We start from the raw sequence: 26,464 nt of genomic DNA on the forward strand, positions 1-26,464 counted from the left end.
GTAGTCTGTTAAAATTATTCCATTTTATTATTAGTTATTGTTGTTATTCTCTTACCATGCCTCATTTATTTTTTTTAAGATTTTATTTATTTATTTGACAGATCACAAGCAGGCAGAGAGGCAGGCAGAGGGAGGGGGGGCAGGCTCCCCACTGAGCAGAGAGCCCGATGCGGGGCTCAATCCCAGAACCCTGGAATCATGACATGAGCCGAAGGCAGAGGCTTTAACCCACTGAGCCACCCAGGTGCCCCCATGCCTTATTTATAAATTAAACTTTATCATACATATGTACGTAGAGGGAAAAAGTATGCGTAGGGATCAGCACCATTCAGTTTCAGGCATCCACTGGGTATCCCCTGCAGATAAGTGGGTACTGCTGTATTCCCCCTTTTCAGAGGAAGAACCTGATCCTACAGGAATATTGGAAGCTTACCCAAAATCAAGGAAAGAGACTTCTCTCCCATACTCCAACCACTAACCCCCATGGAACACAGCTTCTCTAGAGATCTTACTCACTGTTGTGGTCCAGAACCTAGGTGCCAACTTTCCAGTCACCCAGGAGTTTCCGTGTTTAGATTCTGTTTCAACTAACTCACTAGTTCCTTGTAAACAAGTTAATGTAAATAAGTTAATGTATGTTAGCTTATTTAACTCAAAGGATATCGATCTTTTTTTAAGGTTTTATTTATTTGACAGAGAGAGAGAGAGAGAGAGAGCAAGTGCACAAGCATGGGGATTGGGAGACGGAGAAACAGACTTCCCACTGAGCAGGGAGCCTGATGCAGGACTCAATCCCAGGACGCTGGGTGGGATCATGACCTGAGCTGAAGGCACAAATGGACTAAGCCACCCAGGTGCCCCATGGCTGACATGGATCTTCCTTTTTTTTTTTAAGATTTTACTTATTTATTTGACATAGGGACAGTGAGACACAAGTAGGAGGAGCGGGAGAGGGAGAAGCAGGCCTCCCGTTAAGCAGGGAGCCTGATGGCAGGGCTCCATTCCAGAACCCTGAGACCATGACCTGAGCCAAAGTCATATGCCTAATGACTGAGTCACCCAGGCTCCCCTGATTTGGATCTTCTTAAGAAGTCATGTTAGCTTCATCTGTAATAGGTTTGAGAAAACTAACAAATTTGTTCCATGTCACATTGTTATGTTTTAAAGAGTTCGGCCTCTAATGGGCTGCCTCCACGCCCTCCCACCCTGTGACACCAGCAGCCACAGCTGTGTCAGAGAAGGAACATGGATGATGGGAGACAGTAGGAGGGGATAGCTGGGATCATGTTCCCCTGGCCTTGGTCCCCACTAGACCCCTGCTAGGATTCTGGGTTCCTGCATCCTGGTCAGCCCTCTGACTCTGACCCCTCCTGTTCTGATGTTTATATAAGGCGGCTTCCTCCGGGTGGTGAGAAGGGGTCAGGTCACTTGAGAACAGAGGAGAGAGAACAGACCCTATTCACAATTCAGAACTGATCTCTTCCAGTCCCTGGGGTCACAAAAGAGAGCCATTAAATGCCCCGACGTGTAATCTTTCATCATCAGGGAAAATGCACAAAGGCCTGGTTCCTCCCCATCAGCCCCACATTTCTTCCCTGTCATTTTCCTTTGCTCTTAGTCTCTTTCATTCTTATTCCTTATTAAATTTTCTTTGTATTCTTTTGTGTTACCTGTGCTTCTCCAACTACCTCCAAATCTTTGTGAGAGGCTGAGATGTATGGAGATGAACCACGGTGTGTAAGATGTCCTTGAGGCTATGAGGCCTCTCGTCCCCTCAGAGTAACATTTCAGAGTCATGAAGGGCCTGGCCCTGGAGTTCTCTGCCACCAGAGGAATGGTGATGACCCTGACAACTTGCTTTACTTTCACAAACTCAGCCCAGGCTTTTGAGAAGCTTGTTTTCAGTGACTTAGCCAAGAGACATCTTCCCACCATGAGGGAGCCCCAAACCCTTAAACTCCTGTTTGTGGTTACTGCCTCGATTTCTCATCAAGCCGTCCAGCCAGTGACCATCTGATGGTATGGAATAACTCAGGCTTTCTCCAATTCAGCCTCCATTGCAGAATTGGTGTGGTTTCTATGTTTATACACACCAGTCATCTTCAGAAAAGTGTATCTGGTGTTTGTCTTTGTCCACTGTTACCTTCACATCAGCCGTCATTCTGCTTTGTGGACACTTCCTGGGACTCTATCACCACCAAGGAAATAAGGCAGTTCCATACAAAGAGCAGAGACAGGAGAGTTGACAGGAGGAGAAGGTGTCAGTAGATCTCTTCTTCCTTGATGTGAAGATGGTGCCTCTCTGAGAGGGAGCATCTGCAGGAAACACGTGGCTGTCTCTTGGGTCTATTGGGACAGAGAGCCTGCCTCTTCTCTTCTGCCTCTTCCAGCAATAGAACATACAGTACTGTCAGTTCCAAACAGTCTTTGGGCAGAGAAAGCCTTGGGCACCCAAGGCAGAAATCCTGTAATAGGCAGGGCTCTCAGCCAAGACAACTTTGAATACCATTGATAATTGTGTGAGCACCTTTGTTTCCCCAATGCAGCATTCTTTGTCAGCAAGGATCCTGCTAGCTAGGCCAGAAACCACCATTTCCCCCACATTTCATAGAGGGGAAGTTAGAAGTGTGGATGCATCTAGGACACTAACCAAGGTCATAACCTGGGTTTATGATAGAAGTGACTTCCCTCTGTAAGGCTGGTGTCCTACTTATGAGGACATCTGCCTTCAGGCAATACCAGGGCTGGGTAGAAGCTGCATTCAGCCTGTGATTGCACTCACCCTGCAAATGTGCTCATTGGAAGAAAACTCGTGATGAATCCTTAAAAAGAAATATTCTGCCATAAAGTACATCAACCCATGTGCCTACCCATGGAATTCTACCCCACCTCCCACCCTCACACACTCATCTTGCTTTCCCACTGTTTACCACTTCTGGGAGCACAGAACTGCAGAGGGAGTCTCCACAGGTGGACTAGATGACATACTTAGATGACTTTTTTATTCATAGGAAAGGTGTCCTATGTTTGATAGGTTTATGTAGGGCTAGAGCAAACAAAAGTAGCAACACCAAAACCAGAAATTAGACCCATGTCCCTTTTCCTCTTCCTCTGTCATAACTGGTGAGCCAGACATGGCCTGGTCACCACAGTAGGCTCCTATGGAAGTTGAATTTTCTTTGAGTGAGTTAACAGATTATGAAACCGGGCCCATGTGGTATCTTTCAGAGGGTCTAATGGGGATTAGAAGCTGCACTGTTCCTGTCCCAGATAAGCCAGTTGTTATTTCTCTGCCCACATCGTGGTATATCTGGTGGGAGAAGTGATCACATCCACAGGTCCCACTGCAGTTGGCCATAGTTGAATAAAGATGGACATCGAGCCTTGAGGTGGGGAAAGCTGGGGTAGAGGGCACACCGCTGGGCTGGGTGGAGTCTAACAGGTTTCTCTTCCACAATGTGCATTATAAAACTCAGATGCTATGATCAGACCCTGAGTCATATAGATCTGGGCCCATGCTGCTGCTGTGGTGGGCCAGAGCCATAGTCATCGAGTACTCTAGTGAGTGTCTATGATGGGGAGGAATCAGAAGAAGAAGAATAGGAGAGGCCTAGGGCCCAAGAGTTAGAGACCCCAAGTTCTGACCTCACAGGCTCTGTCCCATGAGCCTGGAGGTCTTCACTTTCAGCCCTTAGAATCCTATGCAGTTACATTTTGGACCTTCATAAATAATTTCCCTTTTTTAAACCCACACGAAAAAGATATTGTTTCTTATTGCTCTGCAAAGCCCAAAGAAGGCAGCTCCTTTCTCCGCCATGAAGATCAATGACTGTAGGATGTATGTTCAGGCCAGTGATCTGCTGCTGAGGGCAGGAGGCTTCTGCTTGAGCCATCACTGTCCCTGAACTAATGCTGTCTCTCAGGGGTGCACACACATGGGCCAGGTGACAGGGATGTTTGTGGAGGCAGAGCTGCTGTAAGAGTTCTTAGGTAAAAAAAGCAAAACTTAAAATGAAGCCGATCTAAGGTATTTCTTTGATTCTGAAGCATATCACTTTTTCCTTCATGGTTTCACATTTGTGAAATCAGGATATGTCTCCCAAACACTGTCTGCCAGCTAGAACCACTGTAGTTATCAGAAACCAACTCCGCCTTGGCTGTTCACAACGCTGTGGCATCAACTGAATTATATGCGTTGTCAGAGCCACAGATACTGAATCTGTTTTTGAAAAGGTCTTCAGAAAGATTTCACTATGATCTGGCAATCAAATAAGAAAGTCGTTACGTTTATAGAAAGGCATGGAAATGGAGCAGTGGCGTATATATTTTATATTAACCAGCAAATATTTGTTGTCAAAGGAATGATTGCAATCTCGTATTTCCTTCAAAGCAGTAACCGAGTGCTTTGGAAATCCACAGGTGGAAAAAATCGTGGTACATTTTGTTACTGAGATCAATGCACAAGAATGGCATATCAGCTCCCAACACAATGCAATTAAAGGAGGAAGGAATGCCAAATCCCTCAGAACTTAAGAAAGGCATTCCAAAGTACGAAAAAGCTAGTGCACCCAATCCATGCATTGGTGAGGCTGTGCCTTAGTTTGTTGGCAGTGTTTTCTTTCTTTTTTTAGCGGTACTGAAAATAATGCTATGACTGAGAGCTGATGGAATCCTAGATGAGATAAGATATAATAATAACACCCATCAAACTGTGGCTGAACAAGCTTACCCTCAACCAAGAAGAAAGCCACAGACACCTTGCATCTCAGCCACCTGTTTGTCCACCAAGGGTGACAGTGGAAAAAGCAAAGTATTTCACACTGATCTACAGACCTTCAAAGTCAAAGCCTTTGTGACTACTTCAGTTTAATACATGAAATGCACCATCTGTGCTACAAACTAAGGACAAGCACCAAATGCTCAGAAACTTCCATTTTATCGTGGTTGCCTATCAGTTTTAATTGGCAAGTGCAGAAAAGACAAAGGATGGCAATAAGTGTCCCATTCTTCTCTTTACTTCAGACTGTGTGCCTCCTGCTTGTGTTGGCATGTGTTGGCATCCCTATCCCCTTACTGCCTTTCCCAGCCCCTTCCTTTGACCTCCCCACAGTAGCAGCCTATACATACTGGAGAGAGAAAGTTTAGACATAAGCTTATTGTATAGGGGCACCTGGGTGGCTCAGATGGTTAGGCATCCGCCTTTGGCTCGGGTCATGATCCCAGGGTCCTGGGATCAAGCCCTGCATCAGGCTCCCTACTCAGCGGGGAGTCTGCTTCTCCCTCTCTTTCTTCTGTTCTCCCTGCTTGTGTTCTCCTACTTTCTCTGTCAAATATATAAATAAATAAATAAACTCTTTAAAAAAATAAGTTCATTGTGTTAGCATGTATCTGTCCATATGTTCACAGAGCCAACATTTCTTATCCTGTTCCCAGTACAGTCTTCAGAAGTAGCACTGTGAAAGCCTGAGTTCCTCTCAATGTACACATTAAAAAAAAAAAAAACTATCAAGAAAATATGTGTATGTGTTTGTGTGTGTGTGTGTGTGTGTGTGCCCTTGATAAGCCTCCCCTAACTAAAAGAGCTTTCAAGAATTTGAAATTTTTACCTATCAAGAATATACTTTGATGTATGTGGAGATCAGGAATACTAATATGGCATTCTTTTTTTAAATTTTTTTTTCTTAAATTTCTTAAGTGTTCCAGAATTCATTGTTTATGTACCACACCAAGTGCTCCATGCAATACTTTTTTTTTTTTTAAGATTTTATTCATTTACTTGAGAGAGAGAGAGAGAGAGCATGAGAGGGGAGAATGTCAGAGGGAGAAGCAGACTCCCCACTGAGCAGGGAGCCCAATGCGGGACTTGATCCTGGGACTCCAGGACCATGACCTGAGCTGAAGGCAGTCGCCCAACCAACTGAGCCACACAGGTGCCCTATGCAATACTTTTTGATAAAAAACAAACAAACAAACAAACAAACAAACAAAAACCTAGGCCAGCATTTATACTGAATAAACACTGGAATTTAAAGGTCAATTTCATCATAAATCAGTTGTCCTACATTCTCAGATTCGTGTATGGATTCTGTTCTGCCCTACCAATTTCAGTAAGTTTTATACACACATTTTAATGACTGATAAAGCAAATATGCAATCATTTCACTTCTTAAGAGTATCATACCTACTCTTCCTTGTGAGTAGTCAAGTCATTTGAATGAGTTAATTTTAAAAGGTTGGGATTCTTACTGGAAGAGTGTTTGTGTGTATACACATATAGTTTGGAAAGATTAACATTTTCATACTACATTTTCCCGACCAGGTATATAACATATCTCATTTTATATTTTATTTTCAAAGAAGTTTTGTGATTTTCTTCATTTGGTTTTTGTACCTTTGCAAGTTATTGTATGTTTTTGTTGCTACTGAGAATTGGATCTTTTTATTTCCATTTCTAACTTAGTGTTGTTTATGCAGAGAAAGCCACTAGCACTTGGGGATTGCTAGCTAATTCACTCACCTTACTGTATTGTTAAATAGAGTCCCTGAATTTTTCTAGGTATGCAATTTTAACAAAGTGATAACATTATTCTTTCTCTTCTTTTCTGAAACATACATATATTAATTTCTTACATATTGAATTAGCTAAAATCTTGAAAGTGATTTTAAGTCATACAACACCCCTTTCCAGCTCCTGATTTTTTTAAAAGATTTTATTTATTTATTTGACAGACAGATCACAAGTAGGCAGAGAGGCAGGCAGAGGAGAGAGGGGGAAGCAGACTCCCCGCTGAGTAGAGAGCCCGATGTGGGCCTCAATCCCAGGACCCTCAGATCATAACCTGAGCCAAAGGCAGAGGCTTTAACCCACTGAGCCACCCAGGCACCCCTCCAGCTCCCGATTTTAATAACAGTGACTTTAAATTTCTTAACGATGATTGGTATTGATTTTTCATGATTAGTTAATACACTTATGTTTTACTTTTGCTTGTAAGTGTTTTTTTTTTTCTTTTTGAGATTCAGTTAATGCACAGTAAAATGCTGAGAATATAAGTATATAATCCATGACTTTTGCCAAATGTCCATGCCCATGTAACTAGTAGCCCAGAAGTTTCGGTTATTGACTGATGCAAAACAAATTGTTCCCAAACTGAATAACTTAAGAACAATTTATTATTTTTCAAGAAATTGACCAGAGAGTTTTGCCTCACATGGTGTCAGTCAGTGACTGGGATGGCTAGAAAGTCTAAATATCCTGGCAATAGGGACCCACTACTGGCTGAACCTACTGACCTAGGCCTCAGTTCTCTTCTTCATGTGGCCCTTTGGGCAGCTGGGCTCCACAGAGTGTTCTGAGAGGCCAAGACTAGAGTGATGCTCCATTAAGGTCCAGCCTTGAAAGTTGCTTGAAAGTTACAGTAATAGACAACCCTTTCTTTGGTTCTTATTTGTGACAGTTTTCCCGGGTAAGGTAAATTTTCACTTTTCTTTTTTTGGAAACTAAGCCACAAGCACAGCAACACATTTTATTTTCTGCAACTCATTTATTTGAAGTCTTACAAATTGAAATTTCATGTGTTGAAGACTAAAATTCAGGTATTATGAAAAGAAGCTGATGGCTCAAATTTTCAGTCAAATATCCTTGAAACCTAGAAAAGAAGGGCCAGCATCACCTCTTCATCTGGTTGGTCAGGAAAGGTCACAGCACTAGACCACATTCAGTGAGAAGAGAAGCCTTATGGCAGGATAGTAGCGAAGTCACAGTATAAAAGAACATATGGAGTAGAAGGGAATTTGAAAGCACTGCCAAGGTGGTCTGGATATAGGACATGTCTGTCATCCCAGACAGTTTCCATGTGCTTCCTTCTGGATATTCCCTACCCATCATAAGCACCAATATTCTGTCCCAATAGATGAGCTTTATCTGTCCTTAAACATCAGATAAACAGAGCCATGTACTTATTCATTTTACTGTTGGTAGATATTTGGGTTGTTTAAAGATTTTGTCTATCACGAGCAATGCTATGAACATTCTTGTATGAGTCTTTTTGAGAATATGTTTTCAATTCTCCTGGGAAACACCTAGGCATAGGATTGCTAGGTCAGGAGTGCTTAGGTAGCTCAGTCCAGTAAGTGTCTGCCATCAGCTCAGGTCATGATCCCAGTCCTGGGATTGAGCCCCACATCAGGGTCCTAACTCAGCAAGGATTCTGCTTCTCCCTCTTCCCCTCCCCTAGCTCATGTGTGCGTGCACTCTCTCTCCCCCTCTCTCATAAGTAAATAAAATCTTTCAAAAAAGAAAAAAGAATTGCTGCATCATATGGTAAGGGTATAGTTAACTTTATGATACTCTAAAACTATTTTCTAAGGATTATATCATTTTTTTCTCCTCCTATGAGGTGTGAGTGTTCCAGATGCAATGATTGTTGATGGCATTTAGTGCTACCAGGTTTCCCATTCTTTCAAGTGTCTTTCACAGCATCTTCTTTTTGATGATGATGATGTCAGATATATCAGTTTTTAAAACTGGATCATGTCTATGGCAATTTAAAGAATACATGTGTGCTAATCACTGCATGATGTACACAATTGTTGAATCACTATCTTGTATACATAAAACTAACATAACACTGTATGTTAACTATACTGTAATTAAAACTTTTTAAAATATTTTTAAAAATGGATCATGTCGAAGAACTCTTTGCGTTATCCCAAATTATGAAGATTTTCTCCTGTATCTTATTCTAAAAGACTGATAGTTCTATATTGTACATTTAGATCTGTGATATACTTTAAGATAATTTTTCTATTAAGTGCAAAGTTTTGGTCAAGTTTAATTATTTTGTGCATGAGATCCAGTTTTTCCAGTGTCATCTGTTGAAAAGAATAATATAACTCCATTGAATTGTCTTTGCACTTCTGTTAAAAATCAATTGGCTGTATATGTGCAGGCATAATCCTAAACTCTCTGTTCTATCTGGTGGATCTTTGAGGATATTGCTTTACCAATACTGTACTGTTTTGATTAGACTAGCTTTATATTAATTCTTAAAATAGGGTAGTGTAATTCCTTTAACATCATTTTACTTTTTCAAGTTATTTTGGCTATTTTAGTGCCTTTGTCTTTGTATACAAATTTTAGAATCAGCTTGTCGATATCCCCAAAACTCCTACTTGAATTTTTATTTAAATTCCTTTAAATATGTAGATCATTTTGGGAGAATTGACATCTTTACTATGTTGAGTCTTCCAAATCATGACTACAGTATATGTCTCCACTTATTTAGGTCTTCTTTGATTTCTTTCTCCAGCATTTTGTGTTTCAATACAGAGATCTTACATTAGTTGTTGTTAGATTTACAGTGTATTTCATTTTGGGGAAACCATTATAAAGGATGTTATTCTTCACAATTTCAGCTTTCAATTGTTCATTGCTAGTATATAGAAGTACAATTGATTTTTGAGGGTTGTCTTTGTATCCTGCAAACTTGCAGAACTCTCTTACATTCTAGGAATTTTTCTTCGCAAGATTTTCTACAAAGACAATTCTGTCATCTGCAAATAGGGACATTTTTATTCTTCCTTTCTGATCTGTATGTTTTTTGTTTTTCCTGCCTTGAAGATCTAGCTAGGACTTCCAGTATAATGATGAATAGGAGTGGTAACAACATACATTCTTGCCTTACTCCCAATCTTAAGAGGAAAGTGGCAGTTACCAAACCACAGATCCAAGAAGCTCAGAGAATACCAAGGAGGATAAATCTATACCTAAAAAGGAAAAATGAAAAAAGAAAACACACCTACACATATCATAGTTGAAATTCTGAAAATCAAAGACAAAAACAAAATCTTGAAAGTAACCCAAGAAAAAAAAGACAAGTCACCTATAAAGAACAATGATAAGAATTATCACCAATTCTTTGAAAAATAGCGGTGGAATTTTGATGGGAATGGCATTGAAAGTATAGATTGCTGTAGGCAGTATAGACATTTTAACAATGTTTATTCTTCTGATCCAAGAGCATGGAATGGTCGTCCATCTTTTTGTGTCTTCTTCAATTTCTTTCACGAGTGTTCTGTAGTTCCTCGAGCACAGATCATTTACCTCTTTGGTTAGGCTTATTCCCAGGTATCTTATGGTTCTTGGTGCTATAGTAAATGGAATTGATTCTCTAATTTCCCTTTCTGTATTTTCATTGTTGATGTATAAGAAAGCCACTGATTTCTGTACATTGACTTTGTATCCTGCCACGTTACTGAATTGTTGTATGAGTTCTAGTAGTTTGGGGGGTGGAGTCTTTTGGCTTTTCCGTATAAAGAATCATGTCATCTGCGAAGAGAGAGAGTTTGACTTCTTCATTGCCAATGTGGATACCTTTTATTTATCTTTATTGTCTGATTGCTGTTGCTGGGACTTCTAATACTATGTTGAACAAGAGTGGTGAGAGTGGGCATCCTTGTTGTGTTCCTGATCTCAACAGGAAGGCTGCAAGCTTTTTCCCATTGAGGATGATATTTGCTGTGGGACTTTCATAGATAGATTTGATGAAGTTCAGGAATGTTCCCTATATCCCTATACTTTGAAGCGTTTTAATCAGGAACGGATTAAAACACATCAAAATATAAAAAACAAAAATAAAACTGGGGGCATCACGTTACCTGATTTCAAGCTTTACTACAAAGCTGTGATCACCAAGACAGCATGGTACCGGCATAAAAACAGACACATAGGCCAGTGGAACAGAGTAGAGAGCCCAGATATTGACACTCAACTCTATGGTCAAATAATCTTTGACAAAACAGGAAAAAATATACAGTGGAAAAAAGACAGTCTCTTCAATAAATGGTGCTGGGAAAACCGGACAGCTATATGTAGAAGAATGAAACTCCACCATTCTCTTACACAATATACAAAGATAAACTAGAAATGGATAAAAGACCTCAATGTGAGACAGGAATCCATCAGAACCCTAGAGGAGAACATAGGCAGTAACCTCTTTGATATCAGCCACAGCAACTTCTTTCAAGATATGTCTCCCAAGGCAAAGGAAACAAAAGCAAAAATGAACTTTTGGGACTTCATCAAAATCAAAAGCTTCTGCACAGCAAAGGAAACAGTCAACAAAACAAAGAGGCAACCCACGGAATGGGAGAAGGTATTTGCAAATGACAGTACAGACAAAAGGTTGATATCCAGGATCTATGAAGAACTCCTCAAACTCAACACACACAAAACAGACAATCATATCAAAAAATGGGCAGAAGATATGGACAGACACTTCTCCAATGAAGACACACAAATGGCTATCAGACACATGAAAAAATGTTCATCATCACTAGCCATCAGGGAGATTCAAATAAAAACCACATTGAGATATCACCTTACACCAGTTAGAATAGCCAAAATTAGCAAGACATGAAACAACATGTGTTGGAGGGGATGTGGAGAAAGGGGAACCCTCTTATACTGTTGGTGGGAATGCAAGTTGGTGCAGCCTCTTTGGAAAACAGTGTGGAGATTCCTCAGGAAATTATACTGTTGGTGGGAATGCAAGTTGGTGCAGCCTCTTTGGAAAACAGTGTGGAGATTCCTCAGGAAATTAAAAATAAAACTTCCCTATGACCCTGCAATTACACTACTGGGTATTTACCCCAAAGATACAGATGTCATGAAAAGAAGGGCCATCTGTACCTCAATGTTTATAGCAGCAATGGCCACAGTCATCAAACTGTGGAAAGAACCAAGATGCTCTTCAATGGACGAAGGGATAAGGAAGATGTGGTCCATATACACTATGGAGTATTATGCCTCCATCAGAAAAGATGAATACCCAACTTTTGTAGCAACATGGACGGGACTGGAAGAGATTATGCTGAGTGAAATAAGCCAAGCAGAGAGAGTCAATTATCATATAGTTTCACTTATTTGTGGAGCATAACAAATAGCATGGAGGACAAGCAGAGTTGGAGAGGAGAAGGGAGTTGAGGGAAATTGGAAGGGGAGGTGAACCATGAGAGACTATGGACTCTGAAAAACAATCTGAGGGGTTTGAAGGGGTGGAGGGTGGGAGGTTGGGGTACCAGGTGGTGGGTATTATAGAGGGCACAGATTGCATGGAGCACTGGGTGTGGTGCAAAAACAGTGAATACTGTTATGCTGAAAATTAATTAATTAATTAATTAATTAAAAAAAAGAATTATCACCAATTCTCATCAGAAACCATGAGTGTTTTAAGTGCTAAGGAAAAACACTGCAACAGTGTGGTTCTATACTCACCAAAAATATCCCTCAAAGGTCAAGACTTTCTCAGATAGACGAATACTGAGGACACTCACTGTCGGTAGATTTACTCTACTAGTAATGCGAAAGGAAGTTCTTCAGACAGAAGGAAGTTGATATAGCCAGAAACCAGTGTCCACACAAAGAAATGCAGAGCACTGGAAATGGAATAAATATATGTAAAATAAAACATTTACTTTTAATTACATCTCTTATCTATTTAAAGCAAAAGTTCTATCAGTGTACTGTGTGTTTATAGCCTATGTAAAAGTACATTGTATGACAGATGGCACAAAGGATTTGTCTTAGTCTGTTTGGGCTGCTATCACAAAATGCCACAGGCTGGGTAGCTTGCAAATAACAAAAATTATTTCTTAATGTTCTGAAGGCAGAAAGTCTGAGATGAGGGTGCTAACATGATTAGGTGAGGACTCTCTTCGAGATCACAGACTTCTCATTGTGCCTTCACAACGCAGAAGGGGCTAGGGGACTCTGTTGGGTCTCTTTTATAAGAAAACTAGTCCCATTCATGAGGGCTTCACCCTCATGACCAAGGACGCTCCCAAAGGCTCCACCTCCAAATGCATTCACGTTGGATGCTAGAATTTCAACATGTGAATCTGAGAAGAAACACAAAAACGTTCAGACTATAGTAGGACAGGCAATGTAAGAGTCTTATACTACATGCAAATAGTATAATATTACTTGAAACTAGATACATATTTTATAAATTATAAATTTATAAATATGTATATAATACATATTTACACATATTTTATAGAGAAATTTATAATTTATAAATATGCATAAAATACATGTTTATAAATTATAAACGTGTATTTTATGCATATTTATAAATCATAAATTTATAAATATGTGTTTTATACATATTTTATAAATTACTACAATTTATATAATGTAAACCCTAGAGTAACCACCACAAACATGCTCAGTTAAGCCCAGAAAAATCAGGAAAGGAGGAAAAAATCACAAGAACAAATGGAACAAATAAAATACAGCTAGCAAACTGACAGATCTTAATCCAAACATATCAATAATCTCGTCTAACTGTGAATAGTTTAATATGCCCGTTAAAGGACAGAGATGATCAAATGGGATAAAAAAGCAAGACTCAACTATATGTTATCTAAAGAAAACCTACTTTTTTTTTATTATGTCATGTTAGTCATCATACAGTACATCATTAGTTTTTTTTTTAATTTTTTATTTTTTATAAACATATATTTTTATCCCCAGGGGTACAGGTCTGTGAATCGCCAGGTTTACACACTTCACAGCACTCACCAAAGAACATACCCTCCCCAATGTCCATAACCCCCATAACCCCTTCTCCCAACCCCCCTCCCCCCAGCAACCCTCAGTTTGTTTTGTGAGATTAAGAGTCACTTATGGTTTGTCTCCCTCCCAATCCCATCTTGTTTCACTGATTCTTCTCCTACCCACTTAAGCCCCCATGTTGCTTCACCACTACCTCATATCAGGGAGATCATATTATAGTTGGCTTTCTCTGCTTGATTTATTTCGTCAAGCATGATACGCTCTAGTTCCATCCATGTTGTCGCAAATGGCAAGATTTCATTTCTTTTGATGGCTGCATAGTATTCCATTGTGTATATATACCACATCTTCTTGATCCATTCATCTGTTGATGGACATTGAGGTTCTTTCCATAGTTTGGCTATTGTGGACATTGTTGCTATAAACATTCGGGTGCACGTGCCCCTTCGGATCACTACGTTTGTATCTTTAGGGTAAATACCCAGTAGTGCAATTGCTGGGTCATAGGGCAGTTCTATTTTCAACATTTTGGGGAACCTCCATGCTGTTTTCCAGAGTGGTTGCACCAGCTTGCATTCCCACCAACAGTGTAGGAGGGTTCCCCTTTCTCCGCATGCTCACCAGCATCTGTCATTTCCTGACTTATTGATTTTAGCCATTCTGACTGGTATGAGGTGATATCTCATTGTGGTTTTGATTTGTATTTCCCTGATGCCGAGTAATGTGGAGCACTTTTTCATGTGTCCGTTGGCCATCTGGATGTCTTCTTTGCAGAAATGTCTGTTCATGTCCTCTGCCCATTTCTTGATTGGATTATTTGTTCTTTGGGTGTTGAGTTTGCTAAGTTCCTTATAGATTTTGGACACTAGTCTTTTATCTGATATGTTGTTTGAAAATATCTTCTCCCATTCTGTCAGTTGTCTTTTGATTTTGTTAACTGTTTCCTTTGCTGTGAAAAAGCTTTTGATCTTGATGAAATCCCAATAGTTCATTTTTGCCCTTGCTTTTCTTGCCTTTGGCGATGTTCCTAGGAAGATGTTGCTGCGGCTGAGGTCAAAGAGGTTGCTGCCTGTGCTCTCCTTAAGGATTTTGATGGATTCCTTTCTCACATTGAGGTCCTTTATCCATTTTGACTCTATATTTCTGTGTGGTGTAAGGAAATGGTCCAATTTCATTTTTCTGCACGTGGCTGTCCAATTTTCCCAACACCATTTATTAAAGAGGCTGTCATTTTACCATTGGACATTCTTTCCTGTATTGTCAAAGATTAGTTGACCATAGAGTTGAGGGTCTATTTCTGGGCTCTCTATTCTGCTCCATTGATCTGTGTGTCTGTTTTTGTGCCAGTACCATGCTGTCTTGATGATGACAGCTTTGTAATAGAGCTTGAAGTCTGGAATTGTGATGCCACCAACTTTGGCTTTCTTTTTCAATAACCCTTTGACTATTCGAGGTCTTTACTGGTTCCATATAAATTTTAGAATTATTTGTTCCATTTCTTTGAAAAAGATGTATGGTACTTTGATAGAAATTGCATTAAATGTGTAGATTGCTTTAGGTAGCATAGATATTTTCACAATATTTATTCTTCCAATCCAGGAGCATGGAACATTTTTCCATTTCTTTGTGTCTTCCTCAATTTCTTTCATGAGTACTTTATAGTTTTCTGAGTGTAGATTCTATGCCTCTTTGGTTAGGTTTATTCCTAGGTATCTTATGGTTTTGGGTGCAATTGTAAATGGGATTGACTCCTTAATTTCTCTTTCTTCTGTCTTGTTGTTGGTGTAGAGAAATGCAACTGATTTCTGTGCATTGATTTTATATCCTGACACTTTACTGAATTCCTGTACAAGTTCTAGCAGTTTTGGAGTGGAGTCTTTTGGGTTTTCCACATATAGTATCATATCATCTGTGAAGAGTGATAATTTGACTTCTTCTTTGCCAATTTGGATGCCTTTAATTTCCTTTTGTTGTCTGATCGCTGAGGCTAGGACTTCTAGTACTATGTTGAATAGCAGTGGTGATAATGGACATCCCTGCCGTGTTCCTGACCTTAGCAGAAAAGCTTTCAGTTTTTCTCCATTGAGAATGATATTGGCGGCGGGTTTTTCATAGATGGCATTGATGTTATTGAGGTATGTGCCCTCTATCCCTACACTTTGAAGAGTTTTGATCGGGAAGGGATGCTGTACTCTGTCAAATCTTTTTCAGCATCTATTGAGAGTATCATATGGTTCTTGTTCTTTCTTTTATTGATGTGTTGTATCACATTGACTGATTTGCAGATGTTGAACCAACCTTGCAGCCCTGGAATAAATCCCACTTGGTCGTGGTGAATAATCCTTTTAATGTACTGTTGAATCCTATTGGCTAGTATTTTGGTGAGAATTTTCGCATCTGTGTTCATCAAGGATATTGGTCTAGAGCTCTCTTTTTTGATGGGATCCTTGTCTGATTTTGGGATCAAGGTGATGCTGGCCTTATAAGATGAGTTTGGAAGTTTTCCTTCCATTATTATTTTTTGGAACAGTTTCAGGAGAGTAGGAATTAGTTCTTCTTTAAATGTTTGGTAGAATTCCCCCGGGAAGCCGTCTGGCCCTGGGCTTTTGTTTGTTTGGAGATTTTTAATGACTGTTTCAATCTCCTTACTGGTTATGGGTCTGTTCAGGCTTTCTATTTCTTCCTGGTTCAGTTGTGATAGTTTAGATGTTTCTAGGAATGCATCCATTTCTTCCAGATTGTCAAATTTGTTGGCGTAGAGTTGCTCATAGTATGTTCTTATAATAGTTTGTATTTCTTTGATGTTAGTTGTGATCTCTCCTCTTTCATTCATGATTTTATTTATTTGGGTCCTTTCTCTTTTCTTTTTGATAAGTCGGGCCAGGGGTTTATCAATTTTATTAATTCTTTCAAAGAACCAGCTCCTAGTTTCGTTGATTTGTTCTATTGATTTTTTGGTTTCTATTTCATTGATTTCTGCTCTGATCTTTATGATTTCTCTTCTCCTGCTGGGCTTAGGGTTTCTTTCTTGTTCTTTCTCCAGCTCCTTTACATGTAGGGTTAGGTTGTGTACCTGAGACCTTTCTTGTTTCTTGAGAAAGTCTTGTACTACTATATATTTTCCTCTCAGGACTGCCTTTGTTGTGTCCCACAGATTTTGAACCGTTGTATTTTCATTATTATTTGTTTCCATGATTTTTTTCAATTCTTCTTTAATTTCCCAGTTGACCCATTCATTCTTTAGAAGGATGCTGTTTAGTCTCCATGTATTTGGGTTCTTTCCAAACTTCCTCTTGTGGTTGAGTTCTAGTTTCAGAGCATTGTGGTATGAAAATATGCAGGGAATGATCCCAATCTTTTGATACCGGTTGAGTCCTGATTTAGGACCGAGGATGTGATCTATTCTGGAGAGTGTTCCATGTGCACTAGAGAAGAATGTGTATTCTGTTGCTTTGGGATGAAATGTTCTGAATATATCTGTGATGTCCATCTGGTCCAGTCTGTCGTTTAAGGCCTTTATTTCCTTGCTGATCTTTTGCTTGGATGATCTGTCCATTTCAGTGAGGGGAGTGTTAAAGTCCCCTACTATTATTGTATTATTGTTGATGTGTTTCTTTGATTTTGTTATTAATTGGTTTATATAGTTGGCTGCTCCCACGTTGGGGGCATAGATATTTAAATTTGTTAGATCTTCTTGTTGGACAGACTCCTTGAGTATGATATAGTGTCCTTCCTCATCTCTTATTATAGTCTTTGGCTTAAAATCTAATTGATCTGATATAAGGATTGCCACTCCTGCTTTCTTCTGATGTCCTTTAGCATGATAAATTCTTTTCCACCCCCTCACTTTAAATCTAGAGGTGTCTTCGGGCTTAAAATGAGTTTCTTGGAGGCAACATGTAGATGGGTTTTGTTTTTTTATCCATTCTGATACCCTGTGTCTTTTGACAGGGGCATTTAGCCCATTAACATTCAGGGTAACTATTGAGAGATATGAATTTAGTGCCATTTTATTGCCTGTAAGGTGACTGTTACTGTATATGGTCTCTGTTCCTTTCTGATCTACCACTTGTAGGCTCTCTCTTTGCTTAGAGGTACCCTTTCAATATTTCCTGTAGAGCTGGTTTGGTGTTTGCAAATTCTTTCAGTTTTTGTTTGTCCTGGAAGCTTTTAATCTCTCCTTCTATTTTCAATGATAGCCTAACTGGATATAGTATTCTTGGCTTTATGTTTTTCTCGTTTAGTGCTCTGAATATATCATGCCAGCTCTTTCTGGCCTGCCAGGTCTCTGTGGATAAGTCTGCTGCCAATCTAATATTTTTACCATTTTATGTTACAGACTTCTTTTCCTGGGCTGCTTTCAGGATTTTCTCTTTGTCACTAAGACTTGTAAATTTTACTATTAGGTGACGGGGTGTGGGCCTATTCTTATTGATTTTGAGGGGCGCTCTCTGAACCTCCTGAACTTTGATGCTCGTTCCCTTTGCCATATTGGGGAAATTCTCCCCAATAATACTCTCCAGTATACCTTCTGCTCCCGTCTCTCTTTCTTCTTCTTCTGGAATCCCAATTATTCTAATGTTGTTTTGTCTTATGGTGTCACTTATCTCTCGAATTCTGTTGTAGTGATTCTCAAGTGTCTTTGTCCCAGACGGAATTGTACCGCCCTTACCAGGGGCTGGGATGAGTAATCCGCTCGGGTTTGCTTTCAGGATATTTTGTTCCCTGAGTGCTTTCCGTAGAGTTCCGGAGGACGGGAATACAAATAGCGGCCTCCTGGTCTCCAGCCCGGAGGAGCCAAGAGCCCAGGGCCCCACTCCTCAGTGTGCCCTCAGAGAACAGCGCCCAGTAACTCCCGTCTGCCTGACCTCCAGCCACGCTCCGAGCTCACCGAGCCTGTGGCTGGTTCAAGGTAACACTGAGCTGTGAGCTCACTGTCAGCTCTGTCTCTGTAGCTGGCTTTCCTGTTCCAATACCTGCAAGCTCTGCAACACTCAGACACCCCTGATCCTTTTGTGACCCTGCGGAACCTGAGGCCACGCTGACCCCGCATGGGCTTAGCCCCGGTTTAGCCTCTGGAGTGATGTCCCTCAGCGGAACAGACTTTTAAAATTTCTGATTTTGTGCTCCGTTGCTCCCCCGCTTGCTGGGAGCCGGTCCCTCCCCCCATGGTCTATCTTCCCGTCGCTTTGGATTCACTTCTCCGCCAGTCCTACCTTTCAGAAAGTGGTTGTTTTTCTGTTTCTAGAATTGCTGTTCTTCTCTTCGATCTGCCGATGGGTTTGCAGGTGTTTGCAATCTTTAGATAAGCTATCTAGCTGATCTCCTGCTAGCTGAAGTAGTCTCAGCCTGCTACTTCTCTGCCATCTTGACTCCTCTTCCACATCATTAGTTTTTGATGTAGTGTTCCTGATTCATTGTTTACATATAACACCCAGTGTTCCATGCAATACCTGCCCTCCTTAATACCCATCACCGGGCTTACCCATCTCCCCACCCCCCTACCCTCGAAAACCCTCAGTTTGTTTCCTGGAGTCCATAATCTCTCATGGTTTGCCTCCCTCCCTCATTCTCCCCCTCCATTTTCCCCTTCTTTCTCCTAATGTCCTTCATGCTTTTACTTATGTTCCACATACAAGTGAAACCATATGATAATTGATTTTCTCTACTTGACTTATTTCACTTAGCATAATCTCCTCCAGTCCCATCCATGTTGATGAAAAAATTGGGTATTCATCCTTTCTGATGGCTGAATAGTAAGTAGTCCATTGTATATATGGACTACATCTTCTTTATCCATTCATATGTTGAAGAGCATCTTAGCTCTTTCCACAGTTTGGCTATTGTGGATATCACTGCTATGAATATTGGGGTAGAGATGGCCCTTCTATTCACTACATCAGTATCTTTGTGGTAAATACCCAGTAGTGCAGTTGCAAGGTCATAGGGAAGCTCTATTTTTAATTTCTTAAGGAATCTCCATTCTGTTTTCCAAAGTGGCTGCACCAACTTGATTTCCCACCAACAGTGTTCCCCTTTCTCCACATCCTCTCCAACACTTGTTGTTTACTGTCTTGCTAATTTTGGCCATTCTAACTGGTGTAAGGTGCTATCTCAATGTGGTTTTGATTTGAATCTCCCTGATGGCTAATGATGATGACCATTTTTTAGCTATTTGTATGCCTTCTTTGGAGAAGTGTCTATTCATGTCTTCTGCCCATTTTTTGACTTGATTATTCATTTATGGGGGGTTGAGTTTGAGGAGTTCTTTATAGATCTTGGATATCAGCCCTTTATCTGCAGTGTTATTTGTAAAACCTGCTTTAAATATAAAGACATAAGTGGCTAAAAGTGAAAGGATAGGGAAAGATATACCAATTTTTTTTGTACTAACCAAAAGAAAGCTTGGGTGGTTTTATTGATATCAGACAAAATAGATTTTAGACCAAGAAAGATTATCACAATAATACAAAACCAAAAATAGTAATTTTAAGTCTCAATTAAAATTTTATTAAAATATCACAGAAGAAAAGAAAAAATAGTTTCAGGGAATCTTAATGTTCAAACTGAAGCTTAATTTTACATGTGCTTTTACTTAGATTTTCTTACTTTGTGCATACATGCCTTAAATAATTACTGACATTTTGTCATTTAGAAATATTAACTAAAGTCACGTATCTTTCAGATTTGCACAAATAGCTTATTATTTTGCAAGAAGGCAAAGTAGTAGGGAAACATTCCAGCAGTTTGTTGAAAATGATTTAGGCATGTAATATGCTCTCTTCCCATTATAGCCTGATGTCAACACAATTGGGAATCCAAGTAGGAATGAACTGAGTTACATTCTCTGGCTATTGGGAATACTGCCTATGCTTGTCTGAAGATAGATAGGAGAAAGGAACCTATGAGTTTGTTTACTATTCTTGCAGTATTCTCTCTCTTAGAGATATTAGGACCAATGTAAGAACATTTGCACATACCTACCAGTAGATTTTTAATCACTTTATCTTTTGGATTGAAGGTTATATTGCTTTGTAAATTTATGTAGGATAAATTGACTGGTAATCCTTGATTTTGAGGCTGGATTATTTTATTGCTAATGTATAGTAATATTCAAAAGGCTTATAAATAATGAACATACATACATTTGTGATTTAGGGATATTATAATGCCCCAACAACCAATTTCAGCTAATCTGATTTAATTGACATTATGTCAGGGGTTTTGAAGTTCTTAATAAAGGACCGAGAATAAAAGATTCCCAAGGGTAGCAACTATAGGTAGTAATGATTCTAATATGTTCACTAATCCATTTATAATGAAATAGTTATTGGCCAGATATTATAAATGATTAAAGTATCTCACGGATTGCATGGAGCACTGGGTGTGGTGCAAAAAACAATGAATACTGCTATGCTGAAAAAAATAAATAAATTTTTTAAAAAAGAAAATAATGCATGTGGGCAGATTGTTACATCAGAGGACCTTAAGATAGATTCATGGGTGTTGATAACATTAATATTAATGAGATTCATTGAGGACTGTAGGCAAATAGTTACTGCAAGTGGCACAGTACATCTCCTGGGGCAGGGGGCGGGGAACTAACTGGCAGTGCAGAGCCTCAGGTTCTGGTTTTACAGTATCATCTTTACAATTCAGGCAAGACGCTAAAGCTGTGTGCATGTGTGCCTCCATTTTTTGACTTGAGAAAGTATCAAATGATTCCCTGAAGTGATCTGTAGGGTCAGCTGAAATGAGAGGATAGCTAAAAACTTATGTGGGAGAAGATTAGAGAAAAACATCCCAAATGTGGGTGAAGAAAATAGGGATCATCTCATAATGAAGAGGCACAAGTGCCTCCATCTCAACTATTCTGCAGCTGGCCTTGACAACAGCACACTTGATGTCAAGTTTTACATGACAAATTGTCTTTTTGCCAAATAAGAAAATACATGATAAATGTCAACAACTGATAGTGGTGTTCATATTAAACTACTCTCAAAAAAAAAAGTAACTTTTTGCCTGCTTTCTGCAATTATGAGTACACTACAAATTAACCAAACTGCATCATTTTAGAGAGGTGAGTGTTAATGATACTCACAGAATCAAAGAATCAAAATTATTATTATGGTTTTTTTTTAATCACATTTTCCTTTACTTTCAAAATGCAATTTTCTCTAGGGAGAAAAAAGAAACCACTTGTATAAAAACATTTTTTTAAGTTAAATTCCACCACTCAATGTATACTACATCATTAGTTTTTCTTAAAATTTAATTCAATTTTATTTTTTTTTTTAGTGTTCCAAAATTCATTGTTTATGCACCACACCCAGTGCTGCATGCAATATGTGCCCTCCATAATACCCACCACCAGGCTCACCCATTTCCCCCCACCTTTTCCCCTCCAAAACCCTCAGTTTGTTTCTCAGAGTCCACAGTCTCTCATGGTTTGTCTTCCCCTCTGATTTCCCCCAATTCCTTCTCCTCTCCATCTCCCAATGTTCTCCATGTTATTCCTTATGCTCCAGAAGTAAGTGAAACCATATGATAATTGACTCTCTCTGCTTGACATATTTCACTCAGCATAATCTCTTCCAGTCCTGTCCATGTTGATACAAAAGTTGGGTATTCATCCTTTCTGATGGAGGCATAATACTCTGTTGTATATATGGACTATATCTTCTTTATCCATTCGTCTGTTGAAAGACATCATGGTTCTTTCCAGAGTTTGGTGACTCTGGCCATTGGTGCTATAAACTTTGAGGTACAGGTGACCCTTCTTTTCACTACATCTGTATCTTTGAGGTAAATACCCAGTAGTGCAATTGCAAGGTCATAGGGAAGCTCTATTTTTAATTTCTTAAGGAATCTCCACACTGTTTTCCAAAGTGGCTGCACCAACTTGATTTCCCACCAGTAGTGTTCCCCTTTCTCCACATCCTCTCCAACACTTGTTGTTTATTGTCTTGCTAATTTTGGCCATTCTAAGGTGCTATCTCAATGTGGTTTTGATTTGAATCTGCCTGATGGCTAATGATAATGACCATTTTTTTCACGTGTCTGTTAGCTATTTGTATGTCTTCTTTGAAGAAGTGTCTGTTCATGTCTTCTGCCCATTTTTTGATGTGATTATCTGTTTTGAGTGAGTTGAGTTTGAGAAGTTCTTTATAGATCCTGGATATCAGCCCTTTGTCTGTAGTGTCATTTGCGAATATCTTCTCCCATTTCGTGTGTTGCTTCCTTGTTTTGTTGACTGTTTCCTTGGCTGTGCAGAAGCTTTTGATCTTGATGAAGTCCCAAAAGTTCATTTTTGCTTCTGTTTCCTTTGCCTTTGGAGACATATCTTGAAAGAAGTTGCTGTGGCCACTGTCGAAGAAGTTACTGACAAGTTCTCCTCTAGGATTTTGATAGATTCCTGCCTCACATTGAGATCTTTTATCCATTTTGAGTTTATCTTTGTGTATGGTGTAAGAGAATGGTCGAGTTTCATTCTTCTACATATAGCTGTCCAATTTTCCCTGCACCATTTATTGAACAGACTGTCTTTTTTCCACTGGATATATTTTCCTGCTTTGTCGATGATTATTTGACCATAGAGTTGCGGGTCCATATCTGGGCTCTCTACTCTGTTCCACTAGTCTATGTGTCTGCTTTTGTGCCACTACCATGCTGTCTTGGTAATCACAGCTTTGTAGTAAAGCTTGAAATCAGGCAATGTGATGCCCCCAGTTTTGTTTTTCTTTTTCAACATTTCCTTAGCAATTTGGGGTCTCTTCTGGTTCCATACAAATTTTAGGATGTTTGCTCCAGCACTTCAAAAACTGCCAGTAGGATTTTGATCAGGATGGCATTGAATCGTTTCTCAGCCTTTTGGCTAAGATCAAGTGTGATCGGGATGGCATTGAAAGTATAGATGGCTCTAGGCAGTATAGACATTTTAACAATGTTTATTCTTCCTATCCATTAGCATGGAATGGTCTTCCATCTTTTTGTGTCTTCTTCAATTTCTTTCATGTGTGTTCTGTGGTTCCTTGAATACACATCCTTTACCTCTTTGGTTAGGTTTATTCCCAGGTATCTTATGTTCTTGTTGCTATAGTAAATGGAATTGATTCTTTAGTTTCCCTTTCTATTTTTTCATTGTTAGTGTGTGAGAAAGCAACTGATTTCTGTGCATTGATTTTGTATCCTGCCACATTACTGAATTGCTGTATGAATTCTAGTAGTTTGGGGGTGGAATCCTTTGGGTTTTCCATATAAAATATCATGTCACTTGCTAAGAGAGAGAGTTTGACTTCTTCATTGCCAATTTGAATACCTTTTATTTCTCTTTGTTGTCTGATTGCTGTTGCTAGAACTTCTAGTACTATGTTGAGCAAGAGTGGCAAGAGTGGACATCCTTTGTCATGTTCCTAATCTCAAAGGGAAGGCTGTCAGCTTTTCCCCAATGAGGATGATATTTGCTGTGGGTTTTTCATAGATAAATTTTGTTAAGTTGAGGACTATTCCCTCTATCGCTATACTTGAATTGTTTTAATCAGGAACGGATGTTGTATTTTGTCAAATGCTTTTTTTCTGCATCAATTGAGAGGACCATGTGGTTCTTCTCTCTTCTCTTATTGATTTGTTCTATCACATTGATTGATTTATGAACATTGAACCACCCTTGCATCCTAGGGATAAATCCTACCTGGTCATGGTGGATAATCTTCTTAATGTACTGTTGGATCCTATTGGCTAGGACCTTGTTGAGAATCCTGGCATCCATATTCCTCAGGGATATTGGTCTGAAATTCCCCTTTTTGGTGGGTTCTTTGCCTGGTTTGAGGATCAGGGTAATGCTGGCTTCATAAAGAGAGTCTGGAAGTTTTCTTTCTGTTTCTATATTTTGAAACAGCTTCAGGCAAATAGGTATTGTTTCTTCTTTGAATGTTTGGTAGAATTCTTCATGGAATCCTTCAGGTCTTGGGCTCTTGTTTTTTGGGAGGTTTTTGATCACTGCTTCAATCTTATTACTAGATATTGCTCTATTCATGTTGTCAGTTTCTTCCTGATTCAGTTTTGGAAGTTTAAAGGTTTACAGGAATGCATCCATTTTGTCTGTGTTGCTTAACTTCTTGGCATATAACTGTTGATAATAATTTCTGATGATTGTTTCTATTTCCTTGGTGTTAGTCATGATCTCTCCCTTTTCACAGATAATTTTATTAATTTGTGTCCTCTCTCTTTACTTTTAGATTAGTTTGGCCAACAGTTTATCAGTTTTATTGGTTTTTTCAAAATAAGAGCTTCTAGTTTCCTTGATGTGTTCTACTGTATCCCTAGTTTCTATCTCATTGCTCTCTGCTCTAATCTTGATTATTTCCCTTCTTGTGTGTGGGGTTGGCTTACTGTAAAAGGGTATGTGACCACCATGCTGGCACTACAAGAAATATTAAGGGAGGGTTCTATAAAAGAAGAAAGAACCAAAGAGTGTCACAGAACAGAAATTTACAGAGACAATCTATAGAAACAAGGATTTCACAGGCAACAAGATGGCAATAAAAATGTATCTTTCAATAATCACTCTTGACCTGAATGGCCTAAATGCTCCTATAAAATGGCACAAGGTTGCAAATTACAGGCCAGTCCATATGTTGTCTACAAAAAACCCATTTGAAACCCAAAGATACATCCAGATTGAAAATAAAGGGATGGGGAGCATCCTTCATGCCAATGGGCCTCAAAAGAAATCCAGGTAGTGATTCTCATATCATATAAATTAGATTTTAAACTAAGGACTGTAGTCAGAGATAAAGAAGGAGATAAACCATGAGAGATTCTTGATTCTGGGAAACAAACTGAAGGTTGCCAAAGGAAAGGTGGGTGGAGGAAAAGGGTTCAATGAACCATTGAACACTGCATTAAAAACTAATGGTGTTAATTCTCCAGACTGTAGTCAGAGATAAAGAAAGACACTACATCATTCTAAAAGGGTCTATCCACCAATAAGATCTAACAATTGTAAATATTTATGCCCCCAATATGGGAGCAGCCAACTACATAAGAGAACTGTTAATCAAGATAAAGAGTCATACTGATATGAATATATTAATAGTAGGAGATCTTAACATGCCACTCTCAGTAATAGACAGATCACCCAAGAAGAAAATCAATAAAGAAACAAGAGCATTGAATGGCACATTGGACCAGATGGACTTCAGACATATACAGAACATTCCACCTTAAAACACCAGAATACTCATTCTTCTTGAGACCACATGGAACTTTCTCCAGAATAGACCCCATACCCATACAAATCAGGGTTCAACAAAACCAAAAGACTGAGATTATTCCCTGAATATTCTCAGACCACAATCCTTTGAAACTGGAACTCAACTACAAGAAAAAGTTTAGAAGGAATTAAAACATTTGGAAGCTAAAGACCATCCTACTTAAGAATGTTTGGATTAACCAGAAAGTCAAAGAAGAACTTAAACAATTCATGGAAACCAATGAGAATGAAGACACTTTTGTCCCAAACCTATGGGATACAGCAAAAGTGGTCCTAAGGGGGAAATACATAGCCATCCAAGCCTCCCTCAAAAAAACTGAAAAGTCCAGAATACACCAGCTCTTTTTATGCCTTAAAGAACTGGAGAATCAACACCATTAGTTTTTGATATAGTGTTCAATGTTTCATTAGTTGTGTATAATACCCAGTGCTCATCACATCATGTGCCTTTATTAATGCCCATCACTGGCTACCCCTTCCCCCCACCCACCTTCCCTTTGGCAACCTTCAGTTTGTTTCCTAGAGTCAAGAATCTCTCATGGTTTGTCTCCCTCTCTGGTTACTTCTCATTCAGTTTTCTTCCCTTCTCCTGTGATCCTCTGCACTATTCCTTA

Source organism: Mustela erminea, chromosome 1 (assembly GCF_009829155.1).
Source record: "Mustela erminea isolate mMusErm1 chromosome 1, mMusErm1.Pri, whole genome shotgun sequence".
Lineage (NCBI taxonomy): Eukaryota > Metazoa > Chordata > Mammalia > Carnivora > Mustelidae > Mustela > Mustela erminea.